The sequence below is a fragment of the Cyanistes caeruleus genome, chromosome 26, assembly GCF_971803275.1.
Source record: "Cyanistes caeruleus chromosome 26, bCyaCae1.hap1.1, whole genome shotgun sequence".
In the NCBI taxonomy this organism is placed as follows: domain Eukaryota; kingdom Metazoa; phylum Chordata; class Aves; order Passeriformes; family Paridae; genus Cyanistes; species Cyanistes caeruleus.
The window spans coordinates 4,199,866-4,226,600 of NC_141726.1; the positions used below are offsets into that span (position 1 = coordinate 4,199,866).

General features: G+C 54.5%; 1 long non-coding RNA gene across 1 annotated transcript; it reads right to left on the reverse strand.

Moving 5' to 3' along the window:
* Nucleotides 1–4,515: 4,515 nt before the first annotated feature.
* Nucleotides 4,516–25,249, reverse strand: LOC111939162 (uncharacterized). Its single transcript, XR_015279348.1, has 3 exons — nucleotides 20,284–25,249; nucleotides 5,325–5,518; nucleotides 4,516–4,771 (listed from the first exon to the last, which is right to left on the reverse strand). It is a non-coding gene; the product is annotated as an uncharacterized LOC111939162 (long non-coding RNA).
* Between the last annotated feature and the right edge of the window lie 1,486 nt (nucleotides 25,250–26,735).

Sequence of the window (26,735 nt, forward strand, 5' to 3'; positions counted from 1 at the left end):
GGGAACCGACGCCGGGCACCAACACCGGGCACAGCGAGGGGCTCAGGGGGCTCGGGGGGCTCGGGGCGTTTGGGAAGCTTGGGGGGCTCGGTGGGCTCTGAGGGCCCGCGGGGCTCGGGGGACTCAGGGGGCTCGGGGGGCTCAGGGGACTGAAGGGGTTCGGGGACTCAGGGGGCTCGGGGGGTTCGGGAGGCTCGGGGGGTTCGGGGGCTCGGGGGACTCAGGGGGCTCGGTGGACTCACGGGGCTCGGGGGGCTCAGGGGGCTCAGGGGACTGAAGGGGTTCGGGGACTCAGGGGGCTCGGGGGGTTCGGGAGGCTCGGGGGGTTCGGGGGTTCGGGGGACTCAGGGGGCTCGGGGGACTCACGGGGCTCGGGGGGCTCAGGGGACTCAAGGGGCTCGGGGGACTCAGGGGGCCCGGGAGGCTCGGGAGGCTCGGGGGCTCGGGGGACGGGGGGACATCCCCGAGCTCCGGGCCCGCGCTCGGATCGGATCGCTTGGGTGGCCATGCGAGGGATAATTGGGCACTTGTGCGTGAGCCGGGAGCTGCTCATGCATAAAGCGGGACCCCGCACAGCCCCCCCTGCCCGCGGGCAGCCGGCTCAATTCCCCGTGGAGCCCGGGAATGGAATGAGGCCGCTGCCCGGAGGGGACCGACGAAACGGCACCGATGTCACCGTCACCGCCGACGTCAGCCCTTCCTCCCTCTCAGCCCTTCCTCCCTTCCAGCCCGTCCTCCCTTCCAGCCCGTCCTCCCTTCCAGCCCTTCCTCCCTCTCAGCCCTTCCTCCCTTCCAGCCCTTCCTCCCTTCCAGCCCGTCCTCCCTTCCAGCCCTTCCTCCCTCTCAGCCCTTCCTCCCTCTCAGCCCTTCCTCCCTCTCAGCCCTTCCTCCCTCTCAGCCCTTCCTCCCTCTCAGCCCTTCCTCCCTTCCAGTTTTTTCTCCTCCCTCCTGCTCTCGCTGCTCTTTTGATCTCCTGGTTCTCACCTCCGCCTCACCCCGAGTGCTGCGAACGGAGGAGCCTCAGTGCCACCGACTCAGTGCTGTCCTTGTGCCTCACTGTCCCCTGGCTGTCCCCAGGAGCGATTCCACTGCCTCCAAAAACCCTGGAGCCACGCACGACCTCCTTACCCCCCTCCCCAGCCTGGGACATCCCCATGGATACACCCCCAGGACCTTCCCTGCTCCTGCCCCTCTCCTCTCATTTCCCTCCCTGGGGTTTTTCCCCCTTTTCCCTCCTCCTCTTGCCAGGGATTTGCACGGCGGGGCCCTGATCCCGCTGCAGCCGCAGCAGAATAAAGGTCAGTGTTTGAAAAGCTCCCAGAAGCTCTGGCAGAAAGCTGATGTTCACCTTGAAAAAGCCATTTGCTGAAGGCCAGAGACGCGATCCCCGCTCGAGTCAAAAGCTGCTCTGGTAATGGATGTGCAGACAAAAGCGGCAGGGATGGAGAGGCCCCCGAGCCCTGCCCCCACCTGCAGCGGCCCCAGGGGCACCGCCAGGGCCCTGAGCTGGCAGCAGGTGTCCCCTCCCCTGCCAGGTGTCCCCATGGATGTGTCCTCCTGGTCATTCTCCTCCAGCCCCACACTGCATCCCAAAACATTCCCCCATCACATCCCCATCTCATCCTCATCACATCCCCATCCCCCCATCACATCCCCATCACATTCCCATCACAACCCCATCCCCTATCTCATCCCCATCCTCCCATTCCCCATCCCATCCCCATCCCATCCCCATCCCATACCCATCCCATCCCCATCCTCCCATCACATCCCCATCCCATCCCCATCTCATCCCCATCTCATCCCCATCTCATCCCCATCACATCCCCATCCTCCCATCTCATCCCCATCCCATCCCCATCTCATCCCCATCACATCCCCATCACATCCCCATCACATCCCCATCCTCCCATCACATCCCCATCCTCCCATCCCATCCTCCCATCACATCCCCATCTCATCCCCATCTCATCCCCATCTCATCCCCAACTCATCCCCATCACATCCCCATCCCATCCCCATCCCATCCCCATCTCATCCCCATCCTCCCATCACATCCCCTTCACATCCCCATCACATCCCCATCTCATCCCCATCCTCTCATCCCCCATCACATCCCCATCCTCCCATCCCCATCACATCCCCATCCTCCCATCCCCATCCCCCCATCACATCCCCATCCCCCCATCACATCCCCATCCCCCCATCACATCCCCATCACATCCCCATCACATCCCCATCCTCCCATCCCCATCACATCCCCATCCTCCCATCCCCATCCCCCCATCACATCCCCATCCCCCCATCACATCCCCATCCCCCCATCTCATCCCCATCTCATCCCCATCACATCCCCATCCCATCCCCATCCCCCATCTCATCCCCATCACATCCCCCATCCCATCCCCATCCCATCCCCATCACATCCCCATCCCATCCCCATCCCATCCCCATCTCATCCCCATCACATCCCCATCTCATCCCCATCACATCCCCATCTCATCCCCATCACATCCCCCATCACATCCCCATCACATCCCCATCCCCCCATCCCATCCCCATCCCATCCCCATCTCATCCCCATCACATCCCCATCTCATCCCCATCCCATCCCCATCCCATCCCCATCACATCCCCATCCTCCCATCTCATTCCCAAACCCCCCTATCTCATTCCCCATCATTCCCACCATGTTCCTCATCACATCCCACACCCCCACTTCATCCCCTCGTATTCCCCCATCACACCCCGTAACATCCCATAATATCCCCACAGTTTATCATCCCTCATCACATCCCCACTTTATCCCACCCCATCTCATCCCAATCCCAATCCCATTCCCTCCAATCCCAATCCCAACCCATCCCAATCCCACCCCATTCCCACGTATTCTCCCTTCCCATCCCCATCACGTCCCCTCATATTCCCCCATCCCATTCTCCCTTTATATCCCCTTTTTTTATCCCCCCATCCCATCCCAATTATTCCCTGAATTCTGGCCATTTTCCCAACTCACCCCATGGAATTTGTGGGCTCCACCCCAACCCCCATCCTGGAATGCTGAAACATCCCCCTGGAATTTTCTCAGCCCACCAAGGCTTTATCTCAGCCTTGTTTGTGTCCCAAAGGAGCCCCTGGAGCAATTCCCACCCTTCTTCCCTGGAATGACTTGGCATTTTGAGCACAACAACACACAGAGGCATTTTAAAAATAGGAAATAATCCATAAATCCAAATATTTCAGAGCACAACTGCCTTCCCCCCCTCCCAAAAAAAAAACCCCATCCAACCTCATAAATATTCATTTTCCCATTTTCACTTCCTACAAATCTATTATTGTTTTTGCTGGCTGCGGGAGGCCGTGGTTGGCATTGGGAGTGCGTAATTTATCATTAAAATGTAATTTATAACGTCGAGAGTGGAGCATAATAAAGTCTGGATGAGGTGATGGATGGCAGGGAAGCATGTGTTTAAAGGGAATCGTGTTTACATCCTTGTAGGTCTGCACAGAAAAGGGAATGGGATGGTTGGGAAATAATTACCGGGCGTGTTGGGAGTTACTGTGGGCTCCTGCCTGCTCCTGCAGCCTCCGAGCTCCCCGGAGAGCACCTGGAAGAGATGGGGGAAGGATTGGAGCTGGAATTGCTGGGATCTGTAGGGGTTTTATGGGATGTGGGGTTGGTGGAGAAGGGAAAGAAAACAGGGAAGGGAGAGGGTCCAGGGAAAGAAGAGGATCCAGGGAAGGGAGAGGATCCAGGAAAGAAAGGGCACCAAGGGAAGGGAGAACCCAAAGAAGAGATTCCATGCAAGGAAGAACATTCCATCCAAGGAAGGGAGAGAACCCAGAGAAGGGAGAGCATCCGAGGAAAGGGAAATAGCCTGGAAAAGATGAGAACCCAGGGAAAAGAGAACATCCAGGGGAGGGAGAGAATCCAGGGAAGAGAGAGACTCCCGGGGAGGAAGAACATCCAAGGAAGGGAGAGAAACCAGGGAACGCTGAGCACCAAGGGAAAGTGAAAACCCAGGGAAAAGAGAACATCCAAGGAAAAGAGAACATCCCAGAATGACCTTTATAAATCCCTGGATGCTGCTCCTGCTCCTTGCACCCTCTTCCCTAAACATTAAATAAACTCCAGGGATGCAGCCCACCCAGGCTGTGCCTCCACCAGGAGGCTGCTGGAAGAAGAAATTCGGGAATTCTGTAGGGAAGCATCTGCTGGAATCCCCAGGGAATGCTCAGGGTGGGATTTTTGGGCTTGGCTGTGCAGGGCCAGGAGCTGGGACTCCAAGATCCTTGTGGGACCCTTCCAATCGGGAATATCCACCAGGATATTCCACCCTGCAGTCCAGGGCATCCCCGGGGCGCTGCCTTCGGATGCAATTCCAAGGGTTGGGAATCCCGCAGGGCCCAGCTGATCCCGGCGGGATCCTGGCGTCATTCCTGAGCCGAATCCGGCCCATTGTTTTCCATCCGTCTGCCTTCAAATTGCTCCTAAATAACACAGTTTATCTTTGGCTGATTGAGCCGAAGAATTTTGCAATTACCGACAAACAAGGACATTCAGCAGCCCATGTTATTTGCATTTTTAAGGACCGAGAATTTTATTTTTTTTAATTTTTTTTCCCTCCTCCATCTCCACGGGATTTTAGCTAATGATGTTTTGGGTTGGAAACGAGGATTTCAAACATTTCCCACGTGGATTTCATCACCTGCGTGGCTCCTCTCAGACTCCAAAACTCCCTCCAGTCCTATACCGTGAGTCCTCGGGCATCTGGGGAAGCAAATTTAATCCCAAATTCTGATTTTTTTTGTTTGTTTTTTCCCTTCTTTCCAGCTCCAAACGGCATCCAGAAGGGAACAGCGCTGCCCTGGAGCATCTCTGGGGCCGGCAGCAGAGCCAGCACTGGTGAAACTGGTCCCAGTTTCCCTCTCAGCGGCACCACGTGCGCTCAGGCCGGGGTCAGCGGCCGCGTTCCGGCTTTTATTCCTTTTTTATTCCCTTTTTTCTGCCCCAGCCTCCCGGCCGGCTGCTCCATTAGGCCGGGCTGCCTCCTCCAGGCCCCTTTTTCTGCTCCAATTCCCTCCGCCCTCGGCGCTTCCCCCGCCCCGCAGCCCTCATTGATCACCTTGTCAAAACTTCTCCGGGCTGAGGAGGCGAGGAAGAGGGGCTGGAGAGGAGCTGGAGAGGAGCTGGAGAGGTTTAATTACTCCCCGCGATCGCTGCCGGGGGTCCCAGAGCTGTATAAATGATTAATTACAGCCCGGCTGCGTGCGAGGAGCAGAAAACGCCGCTAATGCACTGAGTGCTCTCCCCTGCTAAATACCTGCTCGGGGAGCGAGGAAATCGCAGGGAAAATCCTCTCAGCGACCCGGCCGTGCCCCAATTCCAAGTTTTCAGGAGTTCTGGAAGCTGGCGGATCCCGTGGGAAGCGCCCGGGTGCTGACTGTCCCACGAGGAACGCGATGTTTCGAGCCGCGGTGTCTTTCCTCCCTCCCCTTCCAGGGATTTCTCCGACCCCTGGAAAAGACAGATTGGGAAAAAAGAGCCGAATTCCTGGATTTTTATGGCAGGGATGGAACAGGGCGTGCTCAAAGTGCTGTTTGGTGTTGTCAGCAGTGCCCGAGCGGGTCCCAGCAGGGATCAGGGAAGGGATGCTCCGGATCCTGGTCCTTAGGGTGCCAGGGAGGGCTTGGTGACAGTCCCTGTGTCACCTGCGGTGCTGTCCCGGGCTGTCACACCCTGTCCCCAACATGCCACGAGTCCCCAGTGCCTCCCAAAGCCGCAGGTCGCTCACCTTTTATCCTCTTCATTTTTATTTTTTTTTTTCATTTGATCCTCTTAATTTCAATTTTATCTCGATTTTATCGGGTTGTTTCCTAAGTGCGATTAATTTCCAGCCGGGAGGAAGGGACAGCACCCAGCAGGAGGGACACAGGGCTCAGTGTCACCTCCTCCTGCCACCCCAAAAACTCAATTTTGCCCCCCAGGGCATCAGTCGCTCCCTCAGAGCTGCTCCAGCACCTCCTGTAATTCCAGCTCTGGATGCTCTGCCTAACAAAGCCGCTCCTGGAAGTTCCCAATCCCACGGATTGCTGTCGGTACGGAAGAAGGACCTAATTAAAAAGGCAAATGAGGATGACATCGTAAAATCGTTCAATTAAGTTGATCTCATTACGGTTCATATTCCAGGGGAATTTGGGGGCTTTTTTTTTTTTTAAATATTACTCCAAACTTGGAGCCGGCAGTGGAGGGAAAGGACGAAGGAAGGGAATGGGGGAAATGGGATTTAATTAAACATCCAGCTCTTAATTGATGTGACATTTCAGAGGGGGACCGGCGGCTGTGGTGACAACGGGCACGGCTCAGGTCCCCTCTGGTGCCACCGCTGTCCCCACACCTGGCAGCTGGCGGTGAAACAAAGGCGCAGCGATGTTTTCATCCAATTAACCGTAATTTATTTCGTGCTCAGCAGCACCTCCCCGCCGGGGGATTTGAAGTTTCGCCGGGAATGTGCGAGCTCCGCTGGGAGATCCCAGCAGGAACCTTTTCCCTTCCTCGGTTCTCCATCCCTGGGGGATGCGGGAATCCTCCGGCAGCTTCTGCCCATCGCGGTTTTTATCGGGTTTTATTTGAACCCTCTTAAATTCACACCTCATCAGCAAAGGTGTTCTGGGAGTTTAGCTTTTAAATCCTGCGCTTTTCGGGGAATAAAACTGGGGAAAATGGAGATTTTTTTTCCTTCATGAGAATTGTCCCTTCTCCACCTCCGCCTGGGGAGGGGAAACCTCGCCTGGAGGGGCTGGGGATGGATTTTTCCCTGGGGATAAATAACAAAATAAACCCCGGAGGAGCCATTCAGGTGCATTTTCCCTCCTCCTCCCCTCGTGCCGAGCAGCCGAGGAGGGTAAACAGATGTTGTTTTCCTCGCGGAGGGTTTAAATTTACGGCCTCCTCACTCGGAGGGAAAACAAGCGGGAGAAGGTCAGGAAGAGGAAGAGGAGGGAGAATTGGGGCTGGCTCCAAGGAATCATTGGAACTCGTTCCCGGGGATGGCAGCAGCCACGGGAAATTGGGGTGAAACCCCAGGGCTGGGCTGAGCCCGGGGGTCTGACGGGCCAGGAACAACTTCCAGCCCCAAATCCTGCCAGGGAGGGGCCAGAGTGGGAAAGGGGATGTTGTGGGGGCATCCCTGGTTGATTCCAGCAGGATCTGGGGCTGGATGCTGATCCCAGGGGATCCGAAGGAGATCGGGATCAGCACCCAGCCCCAAATCCTGCTGGGATGAGCCAGGGAGCAGTCAGTGGGGAACGGGGGAAGTTGTGGGGCTGATGGGCATCACTGGATGATCCCGGCAGGATTTGGGGCTGGATGCTGATCCCGGGGTCTGACTGAGGCCAGGAGCAGCATCCAGCCCCAAATCCTGCCAGGATCATCCAGTGATGCCCATCAGCCCCACAACTTCCCCTGTTCCCCACTGACTGCTCCCTGGCTGACCCCAGCAGGGTTTGGGGCTGGCAGCTGCCCCCAATCTCCTTCAGATCCCCTGGGATCAGCATCCAGCCCCAAATCCTGCCGGGATCATCCAGTGATGCCCATCAGCGCCCCACAACTTCCCCTGTTCCCCACTGACTGCTCCCTGGCTCATCCCAGCAGGATTTGGGGTTGGATGCTGATCCCAGCAGGATTTGGGACTGGATGGTGATCCCAGCAGGATTTGGGACTGGGTGCTGATCCCAGCAGGATTTGGGGCTGGATGCTGATCCCAGGGCCTGACTGAGGCCAGGAGCATCTTCCAGCCCCAAATCCTGCCGGGATCATCCAGTGATGCCCAGCACCCCCACAACTTCTCCTATCCCGCTCTGGCTTCTCCTGGCAGCCCGGGACAGGGGGAGTTGTGGGGGTGCTGGGCACGGCTGGCTCCGTTTCCCATCCCCAGGGAACGGGGATTGCAGGGCCTGTTTGATCCCTCGCCTGTGGAAGCGATTCCTTTGATGCAGGAGATGCTCCAAAGCACTTTAATGCAGAAAATGGTGTTAAGGAAGGAAGCGAAAAATCTCCTCTGTCTGCGCTGCTCGGGGCTCTCCAAAATCCTCCCTCAGCCCCCACGGCTCCGGCATCGGGATCCCTTTATCCCAAACCTCCCGAGGGAAAGGGATCCCAAAGGAACGCGCCTCCTGCATCCTGGGACAGCAGGGATGAGCAAAAAGCACCTCAGCCACCCAGGGACCCCCCAAAAACCTCCTTGCCCCGTCTCCAATGGTTCCAGCATCGGGAAAATCCCATTGTGGAACACCCACAGCCAAAGGGATCCCAAAGGATGGGAGCTCCTGCATCCCATCACCCCAGCAGGGGACACAGGGACACCCAGGTGCTGAGCACGAAGCTCAACCACCCACGGACCACCCCCAAAAACCCCCCTTTGCCCTCCCCTCAATCCCAGCAGCTCTGGCACTGGGAGAGCCCCTTCATCCCGAAATCCCAAAGGATGGGATCTCCTGGAATCCTGGCCAGCCTCAGGGGACAGCAGCGATGTCCAGGCACTGACAATGAAACATCTCAACCAACCAGGGGCCCCCCAAAAACCCCTCTGCCCTCTCCTCAGTCCAGGCAGCATCAAGAGAGCCCCTTTAGTCCCCAAAAACCCCAAAACCCTCCCAAAACCTCCTTCCCCAACCGCCTCCTCCTTTCATCTTCCCCTCGGCTGAACTTTCCTTCCTTCTAATCAAGGCCTGCTATTAATGATGCATAAAATTACCCCTGATTAAAAGAACCTTTTCCAGCAGCGGCGGCCCAGGGGGATCAGGGGGGTGAGGAGCCCCCGCCCCGGGCACCCACAGAGGGGGCAGAGGCGTTTTTGGGGCTCGGGATCATTCAGGGATTGATGGCTCCGCTCTCCCAACCCTCCCATCTTCCTTAAAGGATCAACGAGAGCGTCCCAAAGCTCGGGGACAGCAGGGACGGAGCCCGGAGCTGGCCCGGAGGGGACAGGAAAGTGTCACCGCCCGTCCCTTTAGGGAAAAGATCTTTAAAAAAATAAAACCCACGAGCTTTGGGGGTGTTTTTCAGAGTTTAAAGCGATAAACGGCGCGGTTAATGAGTGGGAGATGGCAGCAAAAAGGGAAAAGGCGGCGGATCCAAGCGCTGGGATCCGCTGGCAGACAGGAATTGCTGCCACGGGCTCGGGGACGGGGCTGAAGTGGAAGGAAATCCCACCCGGTAATTCCAGAGGGGGAATTTCGGGATGCAGAGCATGGATTGGAGCTCACAGCTCCGTGTCAGTCCCGCAAAATCCACCGGGAGCAGCAGATGGGCAGCGCTGGGTCAGGCGGAGCTGAGCAGGGAAAAGGGTTGGGAAGCGAATTTAATCCCAAATCCTGCTTTTTTGGGGGTTGTTTTCCCTCTTTTTCCAGCTTCAGGGAGGGGAAACAGCAGCCAGGAGGGAACAGGGAGCGTTTTTAGGGCATCACTGGGGGATCCTGGATCCTGGCACTGCTCATTCCAGACCCCCTGGAGCCCAGGAATCCCAAAATCCTGGATTTTTACTCCTCGTTATCCCAGTGCTGAGCATCCCCACCCTCAGCAAGGACGGCAGGAAGATGTTTGTGGGATAAACGGGAATTAAAGCATTCCAGAGGGGCTCTCCGGGCTCTGGGAATGGGGTCAGAGCCTCTTCCAGCGCTGCGTGGGGTTGAGACGAAGCTTTTCCAAACATCCCGGGGACGAGGGGAAGCGCAGGGAATGCGGGAATTCGGGAATTCGGGAATTCGGGGGTGTGAGGATGGCAGGGATGCGAGGGAAGGACGGCACCGCGCGGAGAAAAAGGCGGAAAAACCCTTTTATTCCGTTTTTTTTTCCCTCGGAAATTCGCTTTTAGCTGATTTTAACCAGCTCCTGCTGCATCCCCAGGGCCTCGGGTGGAGAGGGATTATCCCGAGGGGTGGGAAGGGATTGGGGAATCCAGGAGGGAAGAACGAGGCTCCCGGGAAAGGACTGAGCCTCAGGGCTGGGGGGGCTGGAAGGGGCCAGGTCGGAGCTGTCACCCCCAGTGTCCCCCGGACATCTCCAGGGAGAGCAGAGATCGGGAAAAAAACCGGGATTTTTCCAGCTGCTCCCTCATTCCAACGTGAAAAACAAACCCTTCCAAGGCCTTCGCAGATCCCTCTCCAGCCTCTTTTCCTCCGGGATAATTCCTATTCCCTTTTTTCTCCCACGTCCCTGAGGTTTTTGGGGTCACCCCAACACCTCAAACCCCTCAGCTCCCTCCCAGCCCTGTCCTGCTCCCCATTCCCACCTCAAATCCCAGATTTCCATCGCATTCCCTTCATTCCTGCTCCCCATTCCCACCTCAAATCCCACTTTTCCATCACATTCCCTTCATTCCTGCTCCCCATTCCCACCTCAAATCCCACTTTTCCATCACATTCCCTTCATTCCTGTTCCCCATTCCCACCTCAAATCCCAGATTTCCATCTCATTCCCTTCATTCCTGCTCCTCATTCCCACCTCAAATCCCACTTTTCCATCACATTCCCTTCATTCCTGTTCCCCATTCCCACCTCAAATCCCAGATTTCCATCTCATTCCCTTCATTCCTGCTCCTCATTCCCACCTCAAATCCCACTTTTCCATCTCATTCCCTTCATTCCTGTTCCCCATTCCCACCTCAAATCCCACTTTTCCAGTTTTCCCTTCATTCCTGCTCCCCATTCCCACCTCAAATCCCAGTTTTCCATTGCATTCCCTTCATTCCCACAGGATTTGGGCCCTGTCTCTCCACGGTTCTGGAAAATTCCCTGGAATGTGACAATTCCCAACCCCAAATCCCGAATTTCCCCCAGAACAACCCCAGGATAGGAAAAGGGATGGAAAAAAAAAAAAAGGGATGGGAAAAGGGATGGAAAAAGGGATGGAAAAAGGGATGGAAAAAGGGATGGATGGAGAATCCACAGGGATCCAACCCTTCCTTTCCAAGGTTTTCCCTGGAGGGGGGAAGGATTTGGGATAATCCAGGGAGAAAAATGAGGATGGAGGGAAATGTCTGGGATAGAACTAATGGATATTATCCCCATTAAACACCACCAGGCGGGAATTCATCTCCAGGCGCCGGGAAATGAAAATTCCCCCATTTTTCATGGAGAAATCCGAGCGGAGCGGCCGGAGAAAAATGGAGCTCAGTTTTATTAAAACTAATTCTAATTTATCTCTCCCCTCCCGCCGGCTTTGCTGGCAGGAATCCCGGATTTTCCAGGGAATCCCGGATTTCCCAGGGAATCCCGGATTTTCCAGGGAATCCCGGATTTTTCATGGGATCCCAAATTTTCCAGGGAATCCCGGATTTTCCAGGGAATCCCGAATTTTCCAGGGAATCCCGGATTTTCCAGGGAATCCCGGTTTTTCCAGGATGTCCCGGTTTTTCCAGGATGTCCCGGTTTTTCCAGGGAATCCCGGATTTTCCAGGGAATCCCGGATTTTCCAGGGTATCCCAGATTTTCCAGGGAGTCCCAAATTTCCCATGGAATCCCAGTTTTTCCAGGGAATCCCGGTTTTCCAGGGAATCCCGGATTTTCCAGGGAATCCCGGATTTTACCAGGGAATCCCGGATTTTACCAGGGAATCCCAAATTTTCCAGGGAATCCCGAATTTTCCAGGGAATCCCGGATTTTCCATGGAATCCCGGATTTTCCAGGGAGTCCCGGTTTTTCCAGGATGTCCCGGTTTTTCCAGGGAATCCCGGTTTTTCCATGGAATCCCGGATTTTCCAGGGAATCCCGGATTTCCCAGGGTATCCCGGATTTTCCAGGGAATCCCGGATTTTCCAGGGAGTCCCGGTTTTTCCAGGGAATCCCGGATTTCCCAGGGAATCCCGGATTTTTCATGGGATCCCAAATTTTCCATGGGATCCCAAATTTTCCATGGAATCCCGGTTTTTCCAGGGAATCCCGGTTTTTCCATGGAATCCCGGATTTTCCAGGATGTCCCGGATTTTCCAGGGAATCCCGAATTTTCCAGGGAATCCCGGATTTCCCATGGAATCCTGGATTTTCCAGGGAATCCCGGATTTTCCATGGAATCCCAGATTTTCCATGGAATCCCGGTTTTTCCAGGATGTCCCGGATTTCCCAGGGAATCCCGGATTTTCCAGGATGTCCCGGATTTCCCAGGGAATCCCGGATTTTCCATGGAATCCCAGATTTTCCATGGAATCCCGGTTTTTCCAGGATGTCCCGGATTTCCCAGGGAATCCCGGATTTTCCAGGATGTCCCGGATTTTCCAGGGAATCCCGGTTTTTCCAGGGAATCCCGGGATCCGCTCCGCGGGGTTGGGGCATCCCTGAGCCGGGCAGGATTTTGGGATCGGCCTCTGGAGATCCAGGATTTCCCTGCCAAGCCCTAAATTCCCTTTTCCAGGCCAAAAGTCATCCCTGGTGGATCATCCCCCTGCAGGCAGCAGAGGGGAAATGGGGACATTTAAAGGGAAAAAGGGAAAATATTCAAAATATTCCAGTCTGGGAGGGTCTGGGAAAAGCTGGAAAAGCAGGAAAATTCAAAATATTCCGGTCTGGGAGGCTGGGAGGGGTCTGGAAAAGGAGGAAAATTCAAAATATTCCAGTCTGGGAGGCAGGGAGGGGTCTGGAAAAGCAGGAAAATTCAAAATATTCCGGTCTGGGAGGCTGGGAGGGTCTGGAAAAGGAGGAAAATTCAAAATATTCCAGTCTGGGAGGCTGGGAGGGGTCTGGAAAAGGAGGAAAATTCAAAATATTCCGGTCTGGGAGGCAGTGAGGGTCTGGAAAAGGCTGGAAAATTCAAAATATTCCGGTCTGGGAGGCTGGGAGGGGTCTGGAAAAAGCTGGAAAAGGAGGAAAATTCAAAATATTCCAGTCTGGGAGGCTGGGAGGGGTCTGGAAAAGGAGGAAAATTCAAAATATTCCGGTCTGGGAGGCAGGGAGGGTCTGGAAAAGCAGGAAAATTCAAAATATTCCGGTCTGGGAGGCATGGAGGGTCTGGAAAAGCTGGAAAAGGAGGAAAATTCAAAATATTCCAGTCTGGGAGGCAGTGAGGGGTCTGGAAAAGGAGGAAAATTCAAAATATTCCAGTCTGGGAGATGGGAGGGGTCTGGAAAAGGAGGAAAATTCAAAATATTCCAGTCTGGGAGGGTCTGGGAAAAGCTGGAAAAGCAGGAAAATTCAAAATATTCCAGTCTGGGAGGCAGGGAGGGGTCTGGAAAAGGAGGAAAATTCAAAATATTCTGGTCTGGGAGGCTGGGAGGGTCTGGAAAAGCTGGAAAAGCAGGAACAGGACCCAGCTCTGTGCTCTGTCCCTTTGTGGGGCTGCAAAAGGAGGATCCAGCCCCGCTCTCTCACCAGGATTTTGGGGAAAAAACATCAATTTTCTGCTAATTAAATTAATTCCAGGGCCTGGAAGTGGTGGTGGGATGTGGGAATCTGATCCCAGCTGGGAAATGTGGGAGATTAATTTTATTAATAATTAGATAACTCCCTCCTAATATCTAATTATTTATTAATAATTAGATCGCCCCCTCCTAATATCTAATTATTTATTAATAATTAGATCACCTCCTCCTAATATCTAATTATTTATTAATAATTAGATCACCTCCTCCTAATATCTAATTATTTATTAATAATTAGATCGCCCCCTCCTAATATCTAATTATTTATTAATAATTAGATCGCCCCCTCCTAATATCTAATTATTTATTACTAATTATATTGCCTCCTCCTAATATCTAATTATTTATTAATAATTAGATCGCCCCCTCCTAATATCTAATTATTTATTAATAATTAGATCGCCCCCTCCTAATATCTAATTATTTATTAATAATTAGATCGCCTCCTCCTAATATCTAATTATTTATTAATAATTAGACAGCACAGGGGGAGCTGGAGCATCCCGGATTGATTTGAGCCAATATCCCCCAGAAATTCAATTTCCAGGCCAATCAGAGGGGTTTAGGAATCAAAAAAATAATATTAATAATAATAAAAAAGTGCTGGGAAACGAATATTTTTAATTTTCTTTCAGCTTTCTAAAAATATATCTAATAGGGGAAAAAATAAAAAAAAAGTGGTCAAGGCTGGGAAGAGACGGTTTGAGCTTTCAGGGCTGGGTTTGATTTTATTCTCCTTTCATTGCTGTGCCAGCAGTGATTCCTCATCCTGCCCGTGCCGTGCCTTTCTAATAATATTCCATTGTCAAACTTCAAACGTTTTCCCTCTTTTTCCCGTTAAAATCCCGCAAGGAAACGTTTCTGCTGGGTATTCAGAGATATCAGCTCTTCCTTTTGGGATGGGGAGAAGCGATTGGGAAAAAATAATAATTGTAAATTAAAAAAAAAAAAAAGAAAGGAAAAATTTCAAAAATGGAATGGTACAGGAAAAGGAGATGCTGGAAAATTAAATCCAAACCCCCCTGGGATCGATCCCTGCTCCTCTCCCAGTGTGGATTTATAAATCTCATTCCAAAATATTCCACTTTGGTGGGCTCCAGGGGGGGGTTGGGTTCCTGGGAGCTTTTCCCAAATCTGCAGAGGATTCCGTAAAGATCCGGGATCAGCAGGGGCCGTGCCTCAGTTTCCCTGCTGGTGCAGCCGGGATGGGATGTGGAGAGATCCCGGCTCTGGAATGGGGCAAAATCCTGGGGAATTGGGATCCAGGCTCTGGAATGGGGAAAAATCCCAGGGAATTGGGATCCAGGCTCTGGAATGGGGCAAAATCCTGGGGAATTGGGATCCAGACCATGCAATGGGGCAAAATCCTGGGAAATTGGGATCCAGGCTCTGGAATGGGGCAAAATCCCAGGGAATTGGGATTCAGACCATGGAATGGGGAAAAATCCTGGGGAATTGGGATCCAGAACATGGAATGGGGAAAAATCCTGGGGAATTGGGATCCAGAACATGGAATGGGGAAAAATCCTGGGGAATTGGGATCCAGGCTCTGGAATGGGGAAAAATCCCAGGGAATTGGGATCCAGGCTCTGGAAAGGGGCAAAATCCTGGGAAATTTGGATCCAGAGCATGGAATGGGGAAAAATCCTGGGGAATTGGGATCCAGAACATGGAATGGGGAAAAATCCTGGGGAATTGGGATCCAGGCTCTGGAATGGGGCAAAATCCTGGGAAATTGGGATCCAGGCTCTGGAATGGGGCAAAATCCTGGGGAATTGGGATCCAGAGCATGGAATGGTGAAAAATCCTGGGGAATTGGGATTCAGAACATGGAATGGGGGAAAATCCTGGGGAATTGGGATCCAGAGCATGGAATGGGGAAAAATCCTGGGGAATTGGGATCCAGAACATGGAATGGGGAAAAATCCTGGGAAACTGGGATTCAGACAATGGAATGGGGAAAATCCTGGGGAATTGGGATCCAGGCTCTGGAATGGAGAAAAATCCTGGGAAATTGGGATCCCGGCTCTGGAAAGGGAAAAATCCTGGGGAATTGGGATCCAGACCATGGAATGGGGAAAAATCCTGGGGAATTGGGATCCAGGCTCTGGAATGGGGAAAAATACCAGGGAATTGGGATCCAGAACATGGAATGGGGGAAAATCCTGGGGAATTGGGATCCAGGCTCTGGAATGGAGAAAAATCCTGGGGAATTGGGATCCAGGCTCTGGAAAGGGGCAAAATCCTGGGAAATTTGGATCCAGAGCATGGAATGGGGAAAAATCCTGGGGAATTGGGATCCAGAACATGGAATGGGGAAAAATCCTGGGGAATTGGGATCCAGGCTCTGGAAAGGGGCAAAATCCTGGGAAATTGGGATCCAGAGCATGGAATGGGGGAAAATCCTGGGGAATTGGGATCCAGAGCATGGAATGGGGAAAAATCCTGGGGAATTGGGATCCAGAGCATGGAATGGGGGAAAATCCTGGGGAATTGGGATCCAGATCATGGAATGGTGAAAAATCCTGGGGAATTGGGATCCAGAACATGGAATGGTGAAAAATCCTGGGGAATTGGGATTCAGAACATGGAATGGGGAAAAATCCTGGGGAATTGGGATCCAGAACATGGAATGGGGAAAAATCCTGGGGAATTGGGATCCAGGCTTTGGAATGGGGAAAATCCTGGAGAATTGGGATCCAGAACATGGAATGGGGAAAAATCCTGGGGAATTGGGATCCAGAACATGGAATGGGGCATTGTGCAATCACAGGACTCCCCCTCCTCTTCCCTCTCCTGTTTTTAGGTTAATACAGAAAAATCCACTCCTGCCCCAGGGCTGGGAGCATCCCCTGATCCCACCTGATCCCACCTGGCACTGCCAAACCAGCCCTGGCCGCCGATTTTCCATGGAAAACATCCCAAAATAAGGAGAAGGAGCAGCTCCAGGGTGATCCAGGTGGGTTTCTTCCCTGGGAAATGTCGTTCCTGCCGCAGTTTTTGTGTTTATCAAGAGAGGAAAAGCAGGAAAATCATGGAGGAGCTGAATAAGAGGGATGTGGAGGTGGGGAGGGAACGCTGCCGAGGAGCTGGAGCTGCTGGAATCATCCCCGAGCGGGGCTGGGGGAGTTATTCCAGCCGGGAATTCCAACAGAGCACGGCTGGATGTGCCAGAGCTGAGGGGAAGGAGCAGGACTGACCCCTAAACCCTGCGAGATTTTGGTTGGGAAGGCAGAAAAACAACCCAGAAATCCCAGAAAGGTGGGGAAAACATCCCAGAAACCCCAGAAAAGTGAGAAATGCATCCCAGAGACCCCAGAAAAGTGGGAAAAGCATCCCAGAGACCCCAGAAAAGTGGGAAAAGCATCCCAGAGACCCCAGAAAAGTGGGGAAAAGCATCCCAGAAACCCCAGAAAAGTGGGAAAAACATCCCAGAGACCCCAGAAAAGTGGGAAAAACATCCCAGAGACCCCAGAAAAGTGGGGAAAACATCCCAGAAACCCCCAGGAAGGTGGGAAAAGCATCCCAGGAAATCCCAGCAAGGTGGAACCTGCAGGGCTGGATCCAGCTGTGGGGCCCAGCTGGAGTGAGGAGAGGATCCAGAGGGATGGGGCTGTGGGAAAGGCTGGAGGAGTTGGGAATGTCCAGGCTGGAGAGGAGAAGCTTCAGAGCGACCTCACTGTGACCTTCCAGGACCTGAAGGAGCTCCAAGAAATGGATTTGGACTCTGGAGAAGGATCTGGAGTACCAGGAATGGCTTCCCACTGCCTTTTGGGGCAGGGATGGGTTGGGATATCGGGATGAAATCCCTCTCTGGGAGGGGCCGGGATGGATTTCCCAGAGAAGCTGTGGCTGCTCCATCCCTGGAATGATCGGTTTGGGATGGTTCCATCACTGGAGTGATCAGTTTGGGATCATTCCATCCCTGGAATGATCGGTTTGGGATGGTTCCATCCCTGGAATGATCGGTTTGGGATGGTTCCACCGCTGGAATGATCGGTTTGGGATGGTTCCATCCCTGGAATGATCAGTTTGGGATGGTTCCATCCCTGGAATGATCAGTTTGGGATGGTTCCATCCCTGGAATGATCAGTTTGGGATGGTTCCATCCCTGGAATGATCGGTTTGGGATGGTTCCATCCCTGGAATGATCAGTTTGGGATGGTTCCACCGCTGGAATGATCAGTTTGGGATGGTTCCACCGCTGGAATGATCGGTTTGGGATGGTTCCATCCCTGGAATGATCAGTTTGGGATGGTTCCATCCCTGGAATGATCAGTTTGGGATGATTCCACTGCTGGAATGATCAGTTTGGGATGGTTCCATCCCTGGAATGATCAGTTTGGGATGGTTCCATCCCTGGAATGATCAGTTTGGGATGGTTCCACTGCTGGAATGATCAGTTTGGGATGGTTCCATCCCTGGAATGATCAGTTTGGGATGGTTCCATCCCTGGAATGATCAGTTTGGGATGGTTCCATCCCTGGAATGATCAGTTTGGGATGGTTCCATCCCTGGAATGATCAGTTTGGGATGGTTCCATCCCTGGAATGATCAGTTTGGGATGATTCCACCGCTGGAATGATCAGTTTGGGATGGTTCCATCCCTGGAGTGATCAGTTTGGGATGGTTCCATCCCTGGAATGATCAGTTTGGGATGGTTCCATCCCTGGAATGATCAGTTTTGGATGGTTCCATCCCTGGAATGATCCGAGGCCAGTTTGGGATAGTGGGAAGTGCCCCCCAATAAAGCAGGGATGAGCTTTATGTCCCTTCCCACCCAAACCACTCCATAACTCCCGAACGTGGAAATGATGGAATGTTCTGGAGCAGCTCCCTCACACTCAGCCCCCTCCCGATTGTTTCCCTTCATCTTTTCCTATTTATGAATCGCTCCCTCCTCCTTTCCAAGCGCCGCTCCCGGTTCCCCTCTCCTGCTCCGTCATTAACTTTAAACACGGAGCGGGAGAGATCCAGGAATTTGTTTTCCTGATGGATTTTTAATTGGCCGGCGCCTGCCGGGGTGGCGGGGCCGTTCCGCAGGAATCCGATGCAAATGGGATTTTCGCATCCCTCGCCTCCCAAAAATGCCAAATGTTCGGAATAAATAAACGCGATGGCGTCAATGGAGAGCAGCGGGAGGCTCCAGGTGCGCTCGCGGCTCTTCCACAGCCCAAACACGGCGGGATGAGCCCGGGCTCGCTCCTGGAAAAGCTGGGAATGAGGGGATTTTGTCGGTTTAATAACGCTCTGCATTAATGGCCCGCAATGCAGGCGCTAATTAATGGATGCTGTTCCCATCTCCCACCCCCATCCCGGGATTTAACCCTCTCCGGGCTGTGCCCGGCCTCTCCCGGAGCTCCCAAATCCTGGGATTTGGTTGGTGCCACCTTCTGCATCCCCAAACCCCCGTGCCCGGCGCGTCCTCCCCGCAGGGATGCCCAGGGCTGGGTGATTGACAGCTGTCACTCAAAGCCATCTCTGGCCGCATCTTCCCGGCAGATAAATATTCATGGAATGTTTTCCCGGTGCTGCGGGACCCTCCTGTGGATTCTCGCTGTTAATTATTCATGGAACACCAGGAAAAATGCAAATTCCAGCGGGTTTGGGCTCCTCCAGGCCTGGCATGGGCTGCCCTGATCCGCCCGTGCCGTGCCAGGTGCAGAAAGTGCTGGAAAAGGCAGGAAAACATGGAATTCTCCCTTCATCTTCCCACCTTTCCGGCGTGCTGGGGGCGGCCACGGACACCGGGACACCCCTGGTGTGACCTCGGGCAGTCACTGCCACCATCCTGAATGTCACAAGCCTCGGGCTCCCTGGAATATCCCTGGAATATCCCTGGAATATCCCTGGAATATCCCTGGAATATCCCAGAGCACCGGCTGGCCCTGCCCCGTGTCCCCGTGCCCTGCTCTGAGTGGGGAAACTGAGGCATGGAGTGGGACAGCAGGGGACAGGCAGGTGACACTGCTCACTGAGCTAATTAAACCGCTCTTAATGATTTTAATCATTAGCCAGGGCCATCAAAGCCGAGCCTGGCTGTGCCCCGGGGCACCCGCGGGGCTGCAGGGCCGGGATTTTCCCAGCTGGAAAAAAGCAGGAAAGGTTTTTCCAGGTGCTCGGGAGGGACGATCCCAATGGGAGCCCCGGGAAGGTCACCCGAGGGTCACTGACCCCTCCCTGGGCATCTCCTGCCTGCCCCAGCCTGAGCTCCCGGGGCTTCATCCCAAATCCAGCCCCAAAATTTGAATCCCCCCCCGGAATTTGTTCCTAATCCAGCCCCAAAATTTGAATCCCTCCGGGAATTTGTTCCTAATCCAGCCCCAAAATTTGAATCCCCCCGGGAATTTGTTCCTAATCCAGCCCCAAAATTTGAATCCCCCCGGGAATTTGTTCCTAATCCAACACCAAACCTGAGTCTCCCGGGCTTCATTCCAAATCCAGCCCCCAAAATTGAATCCACCAGGAATTTGTTCCTAATCCAACACCACAACCTGAGTTTTGTCCCTAATCCAGCTCCCCAGATTGAGTTTTCCAAGGCTTCATCCCGAATCCAGCTCCATCCTGATCCCCCCAGGGCTCCATCTCCAGCCCAGCTCCCCAGGCTGAGCTCCCCAACGCTTCATTCCCATCCCAGCATCACAATTTCATTCCCCGAGGGCTTCATCCCTAATCCAGGGCCCCCTCCTGATTCCCCCATCCCTGAACCCTTCACACGGGTGGTTCCAGGCTGGAATATCCCAAAGGAGACCGGGAGCCCCATCCCGAGGGGCACGGAGGGGTTTGGAGCGGAGGAGGAGGAGGAGGAGGAGGAGGAGGAGGAATCCCGCTTCTTTCCCACGCTCGCTCCTCCCCGCATTTCCCAGCTCACCTTTCCTGGCACGTTTGATCCCGGAGAATCCTTGGACCGAAGCGATTCCCTCCTCCCACCTCCCTCCCGGCTTTTCTTAGTTTAAACACACGGACGCATGAAAAATAAATGTTGCTCAGGAAAGACAGCGGCAGAGGGCTGGGAAGCAATTAGCATCCAAAGAGGCGTAATTAGTGCTCAGAATGCGAGCGGCAGAGAAGAAATAAAGCAGCGTTCGGATGCAATCAGGGTCGTGCCTGAATTACAAACCGTTAACTGAATTGCTAATTAAGCACAGGGTGTGAATCACGGCTTATTAAGGGCTCAGCGCGGGCTCTGCCAGCCGGGACCGCCAGGGGACAAGGGACAGCCGTGGGACAAGGATGGCACAACAATGGGACAATGATGGGACCACGATGGGACAACCATGGGACAGGGGACAATGATGGGACAACAATGGGACAAGGGACCACGATGGGACAAGGGATGATGATGGGGACATCATGGGACCACGATGGGACAGGGGACAGTGATGGGACCACTACGGGACCACGATGGGACAAGGGACAACAATGGGACCGTGATGGGACAAGGGACAACCACGGGACAAGGGACCATGATGGGACAATGATGAGACAACAATGGGACAAGGGACAACGATGGGACTGTGATGGGACAAGGGACAACTATGGGACCACAACAGGACAAGGGACAAGGATGGGACCATGATGGGACAAGGGACAACCATGGGACCACTATGGGACCACGACAGGACAAGGGACAAGGATGGGACAATGATGGGACAAGGGGACTGTGGTGGGACAAGGGGACCACAGTGGGATGGAGGGACCTGGTAGGACAAGGGAATGTGGTGGGATGGAGGCAGAATGATGGGACAGGGGGCCCTGGTGGGACAGAGGGACAATGGTGGGACAAGGAGACCATGATGGGATAGAGGGACAGTTATGGGATGATGGGACAATGATGGGACAGGGGACTGCAGCGGGACAAGGGACCATGGTGGAACAAGAAGACCACGATGGGACAGAGAGGCTGTGTGACATCCTTGGTGCCACTGTGCTATCCTCGGTGACACCCTGTGATCCTCGGTGGCACCGCTGCTCACCCCAGGGGACAGATGCCACCGGGGTTTGGGGACAGCCCACGGGGCTGGCAGCAGCCAGCTCTGAGCACGCCACACGTGGGGCCATTAATTAGCCCTAATTAGCAGGATTCACCTCATTGGAACCGCCTGGGACAATATTTGCTACCTCCGCTCCCGTGGGCTGAGTTGGCTCCTGTGGGGATGGAGCTGGAGGAGCCTGAGTGGGAAGGGGCAGGAGTCACATGTGGCCCTCAGTGTCCCCTGTGGCCCTACTGGCTGTCCTGGGTGCCACCCCCATGTCCCCTCTCAGTGGGGGCAGGGATTGGTCCTAAGTGGAGAAATTTCCCTTGGGGAACCCTCCTGAAGCACCTCCATGCCCTGCATCCCTCATCCCTTCATCCTTGCATCCCTTCATCCCTCATCCCTGCATCACTCATCCCTGCATCCCACAGCCCCATGCCCTGCATCCCTCATCCCTTCATCCCTCCATCCCTTCATCCCACAGCCCTGTTCTCTGCATCCCTGCGTCTCCAAACCCTGGCAGCCTGCATCCCTGTGTCCTGCCTCCCATATCCTCATTTCCTGCATTCCTGCATCCCCAAATCCCTGTGTCCTGAATCCCGGTGTCCCCATATCCTCACAGTCTGTACCCCTGTCCTGGAATCCTGAATCCCCCTATCCCTGCATCCCACATTCCCATTCCCTGAATCCCTGTAACCCCATATCCCTGTATCCTGCATCCCACATTCCCATTCCCTGAATCCCCAAATCCTTGTGTCCTGTATCCCTGCACGCCATTTCCCCCGTTCCCATCCCCATTCCCAGCCCAGCTCCAGCAGCTCGGAGCAGGGAACACCCAGATCCCAGTCCGGGGATGGGAATGGGGACAGGATTCATTAATTATTCCTGGATTATCCAACCCAGCCACATCGCTCCAAAGGCCTGACGAGCTCTGCCCAGCGGGGCAGCCGCCCTTGGCTTTCTCCTCCTTTGCTTCCCAATCTTTTCCTTTTTTCTCCCCAGAATCGTTTTTATCTTCACCTTTCCCTTTCCCGTTTTTCCCCAGAGTTCCGGCACCGCCTCTGCGTGTCCTTGCCAACCTCCCCAAAATCCCTCCGGCTTTCCCACCTCCCTGGTGGCTACCGAGCTTCCAGGGATTCACCTGTGGGGATTCATCCACTCGGGCTCCCCGAGGGCCAGGATCCCCCAGCTTTTCCCGGGAATGTGAGGAGCAGCTCCGGCTTTTCCAGCTGGGAGCAGGGATGAAAGGGAAGCCCGGCGCTGGGAAAGGTCCTGCGAGCGCCGCGATCAAAGGGAGCCTCATCTATTTTAATGAGGCTCCTCCGAGCATTCCAGAGGCTTTGGAGAGAGGAAGGGGCTTTTCGGAGATCAAAGCCCTGCGTCGGGAGCGGAGGGGGCTCGGAAGGAGGGGAATGAGGGCTGGGAATAAAAAGATGGAGAGGCCGGAGATGCGGATCTGAGGGATCCGTTTCAAGATTCCCGATGCCTGGGAAGGAGCCGAGCATCGTGGGGAGGCGGCCAAGGGCGGGCAGAGCCACCAGAGCAGCCAAATATTGTCCCTGTCGCCAAATTCGGTCCCTTTCCCATCCCGCCACTCCCAAATCCGGGAAGAGAGGGCTCGGGATGGACACGGACACAGGCAGATGTCGGCACCGGGATGATCCCAGGAAGGGACAACCAGGAGTTCCCCATCCCTTCCCTCTTGGCACATCCCACAAATCCCCAAGATCCAGCACCAAATCCCAGCTCCTGTGGGACACCAAAGCCGGGAGCACGGCTTTGGGAATGGTCCCCAGGCTGGGAATTCTCCACCAGCAGGAAAAATTCCAGCGGGAACAGGAGCAAATGTGCAGCTCCCGGGGAGAACCGGGAGCAAATGAAGACGTGCGGCTCCGGAGCCGCGATCCCTCCCCGGCTCCTCCGCGGACCCTTCGGAGATGAAATCCCTTTTTCTTTTATGAAGGATTTATCAAGTTTAGTTTGAAATCACCGAGGAAGATTCCCTGTTTGGATAAGCCTCTGGCTTGCACCGGATTAATGTCCCAAGCTGGGAACTGGTGGATGCTTGGGAACATCATAATGAGGAAAGGCAAACAGAGCAATGAGAAGTGATCCCAGCACTGCTTTTCCAGGGTCAGAAATTGCAGAGTGATGCTCCTCAGGGAATCCTGGAGACCTTGGGATGCAGGAAAATCCCAGGCACTGCTGGAGTGATGAAGATTCCTCGGGCTCTTGTAACTTTGAGACTTTATTTTTTTCCAGAGGAGGGAAAACGGGATGAATCCCAGCACTGCTGCAGGGCAGACACCTGGAGCTTCCATGGATTTTCATGGAATAAAACAATTCCCAGCTGCTGATCCCTCAAACTTTTTCCTGGTAATGGCTCAGCAGCAGCTCAGTCCAGCAGGAAGGGATAAGGAACAAACACCCCCAGGGAAAGGTGGGAAGGGCTGAAAAGGGGATGCCCCACAGGGATGCTGCTCCCAGTCCCTAAATCTGGTGTGTCCAGCCATGGGAATATCTCAGGGAATCTCTGGGAATTCCAGGACTTCATCATAGAACCATGGAGTGGTTTGGGTTGGAAAGAAACTTCAAATCCATCTCATTCCATGGGCAGGGACACTTTTCATTATTCCAGGGTGCTCCAAGCTGGTCTGGGGCACTTCCAGGGATCCAGGGGCAGCCACAGCTTCTCCAGGAATTCCATCCCAGCCCATCCCCACCCTCACAGCCAGAAATTCCTTTCCAATATCCCCAAATCTCCCTTTTTCCGGTTCAAAGCCATTCCCTGTGACTCCATCCCTTGTTCCAAGTTCCTCTCCAGCTCTCCTGGAGCCCCTTCAGGCTCTGCAAGGGGCTCTGAGCTCTCCCTGGATCCTTCTCCTCTCCAGGGGAACATTCCCAGCTCTCCCTGGATCCTCCCCTTCTCCAGGAGAACATTCCCAGCTCTCCCTGGATCCTTCTCCTCTCCAGGGGAACATTCCCAGCTCTCCCTGGATCCTTCCCTTCTCCAGGGGAACATTCCCGGCTCCAAGAGCATCTCCATGGCCTCTTCTGGATTTGTTTCAGCAATTCCACATCCTGCATTTTCCAGTGAGGAGCCAGCAGGACCCTCAGATTGCGGGGCTGTGCCCATCACCCCTGGAAGCTGCTCGTGCCAGCTCAATTATCCGCGTTCTGCTGGAGCTGCCCGCGGATCCCGCAATCAGCGGCCGCCTGTGGATCCTGGAAAAATTAATCCCAATTGCTGCGAGCGAGGCACGGCGGGCTTGTAACCGCGGGCTGTTAATTAGGGCCCTGTAATTGGATACAGCGCTCCCTGTAAATCCAATTACCTGGGATTAGAGCCGTGCCAGGGCACCGGGAGGGGGATGTGGCCGTGCCACGGCCCTTCCCATTCCTAAAACTTTATCCCATCCCTTTTCTGGAGAGGAAAGCTGGGAAGGGTCTCCAGCTCCTCATCACAGCCTCAAAATCCTTCTCCCCATCTCCTTTTCTCCTGTTGAGATGAAGAAAGCTGGGAAAAGTCTCCAGCTCCTCATCACAGCCCCAAATTCCTCCAAAATCCTTCTCCCAATCCCTTTTCTCCTGGCAAGTTGGGAAGGGTCTCCAGCTTCTCATCACAGCCCCGAATTCCCCCCAAAATCCTGCTCCCAATCCCTTCTCCCATCCCAGGGAGGCTTCCAGAGCAGCCCAGATCCATGAAGATTAAATAATATATATATGAAAAAGAAATAAATAAAGGAAAATATTTAATTACATAGGAAAATCATCCCATTTTAAAATCCACAGATAAAACCTGGAATTGTGGGGAAAGGGGAAAGGAAAGGGAAGAGGGAAGGGAAGGGGGAAGAGGGAAGGCGCGGGAAGGCGCGGGAAGGGGGAAGGGAAGGCGCGGGAAGGGAAGGCGCGGGAAGGGAAGGCGCGGGAAGGGAAGGGAAGGCGCGGGAAGGGAAGGCGCGGGAAGGCGCGGGAAGGCGCGGGAAGGGAAGGCGCGGGAAGGCGCGGGAAGGCGCGGAAAGGCGCGGAAAGGCGCGGAAAGGCGCGGAAAGGAAAGGCGCGGAAAGGCGCGGAAAGGAAAGGCGCGGAAAGGAAAGGAAAGGCGCGGAAAGGAAAGGAAAGGAAAGGAAAGGAAAGGAAAGGAAAGGAAAGGAAAGGAAAGGAAAGGAAAGGAAAGGAAAGGAAAGGAAAGGAAAGGAAAGGAAAGGAAAGGAAAGGAAAGGAAAGGAAAGGAAAGGAAAGGAAAGGAAAGGAAAGGAAAGGAAAGGAAAGGAAAGGAAAGGAGGAATCACATCCCGCTGTGCCCACGCCTCTCCTCGGGCAGGAAGGGATGGATCGGGCCCAAGGGGGAGCAGAGGGAAGCTCAGCTCCTGTTCTACCGCAGGCGCGGAATTATCCCCTTGCCACAAATCCCCCGGGAAGCGCTTTGGGAATCCAAATCCCCTTTCGGGGGTGCTCATCCCGTGTCCCAGAGCCACCCACAGCCCCGGCTGCCCGGGCAGGCTCCGGCCGCGCCGCGGGTGCCGCCGTGCCCAGCCTGCTGCTGCCCTCTGCCGCGGGGAAGCTGCTGCCAGGGAATTCCGCTCCCAGGAAAGCCGCTCCCATGGGAAAGGCTCCTGCCGGGACGGAGCTGCTCAGGGCAGGCGGGCCTGGCTGCTGTGGGAACGCTGGGAGGGCTCTGCACCCCAGGGAAGGATGCTCTGGATGCCGGGACAAGGATGCTGTGGGATCCAGGGTCAGGGATGCTCTGGACAGGGATATACCCTGCAGTCCAGGGTCCAGGATGCTCCAGATCCCAGGACAAGGATGCTCCAGATCCCAGGACAAGGATGCTCCAGATCCCAGGAAAAAGATGCTCTAGAATTCAGGGCCAGGATGCTCTGGTTCCCGGAACAAGGATGCTCTGGACTCCATGGACAAGGATGTTCTGGACATCAGGACAAAGATGTTCTTGACCCCAGGACAGGGATGCCCTGCACTTCAGGATGCTGTGGATCCCAGGACAAGGATGCTCTGGGATGCAGGGTCAGGATGCTCTGGGATGCAGGGTCAGGATGCTCCGGGATGCAGGGCCAGGATGCTGTGGGATGCAGGGTCAGGATGCTGTGGGATGCAGGGTCAGGATGCTGTGGATCCCAGGGTCAGGATGCTGTGGATCCCAGGGTCAGGATGCTGTGGGATGCAGGGCCAGGATGCTGTGGGATGCAGGGTCAGGATGCTGTGGGATGCAGGGTCAGGATGCTGTGGGATGCAGGGCCAGGATGCTGTGGGATGCAGTCAGGATGCTGTGGGATGCAGGGTCAGGCTGCTCTGGGATACAGGGTCAGGATGCTGTGGATCCCAGGGT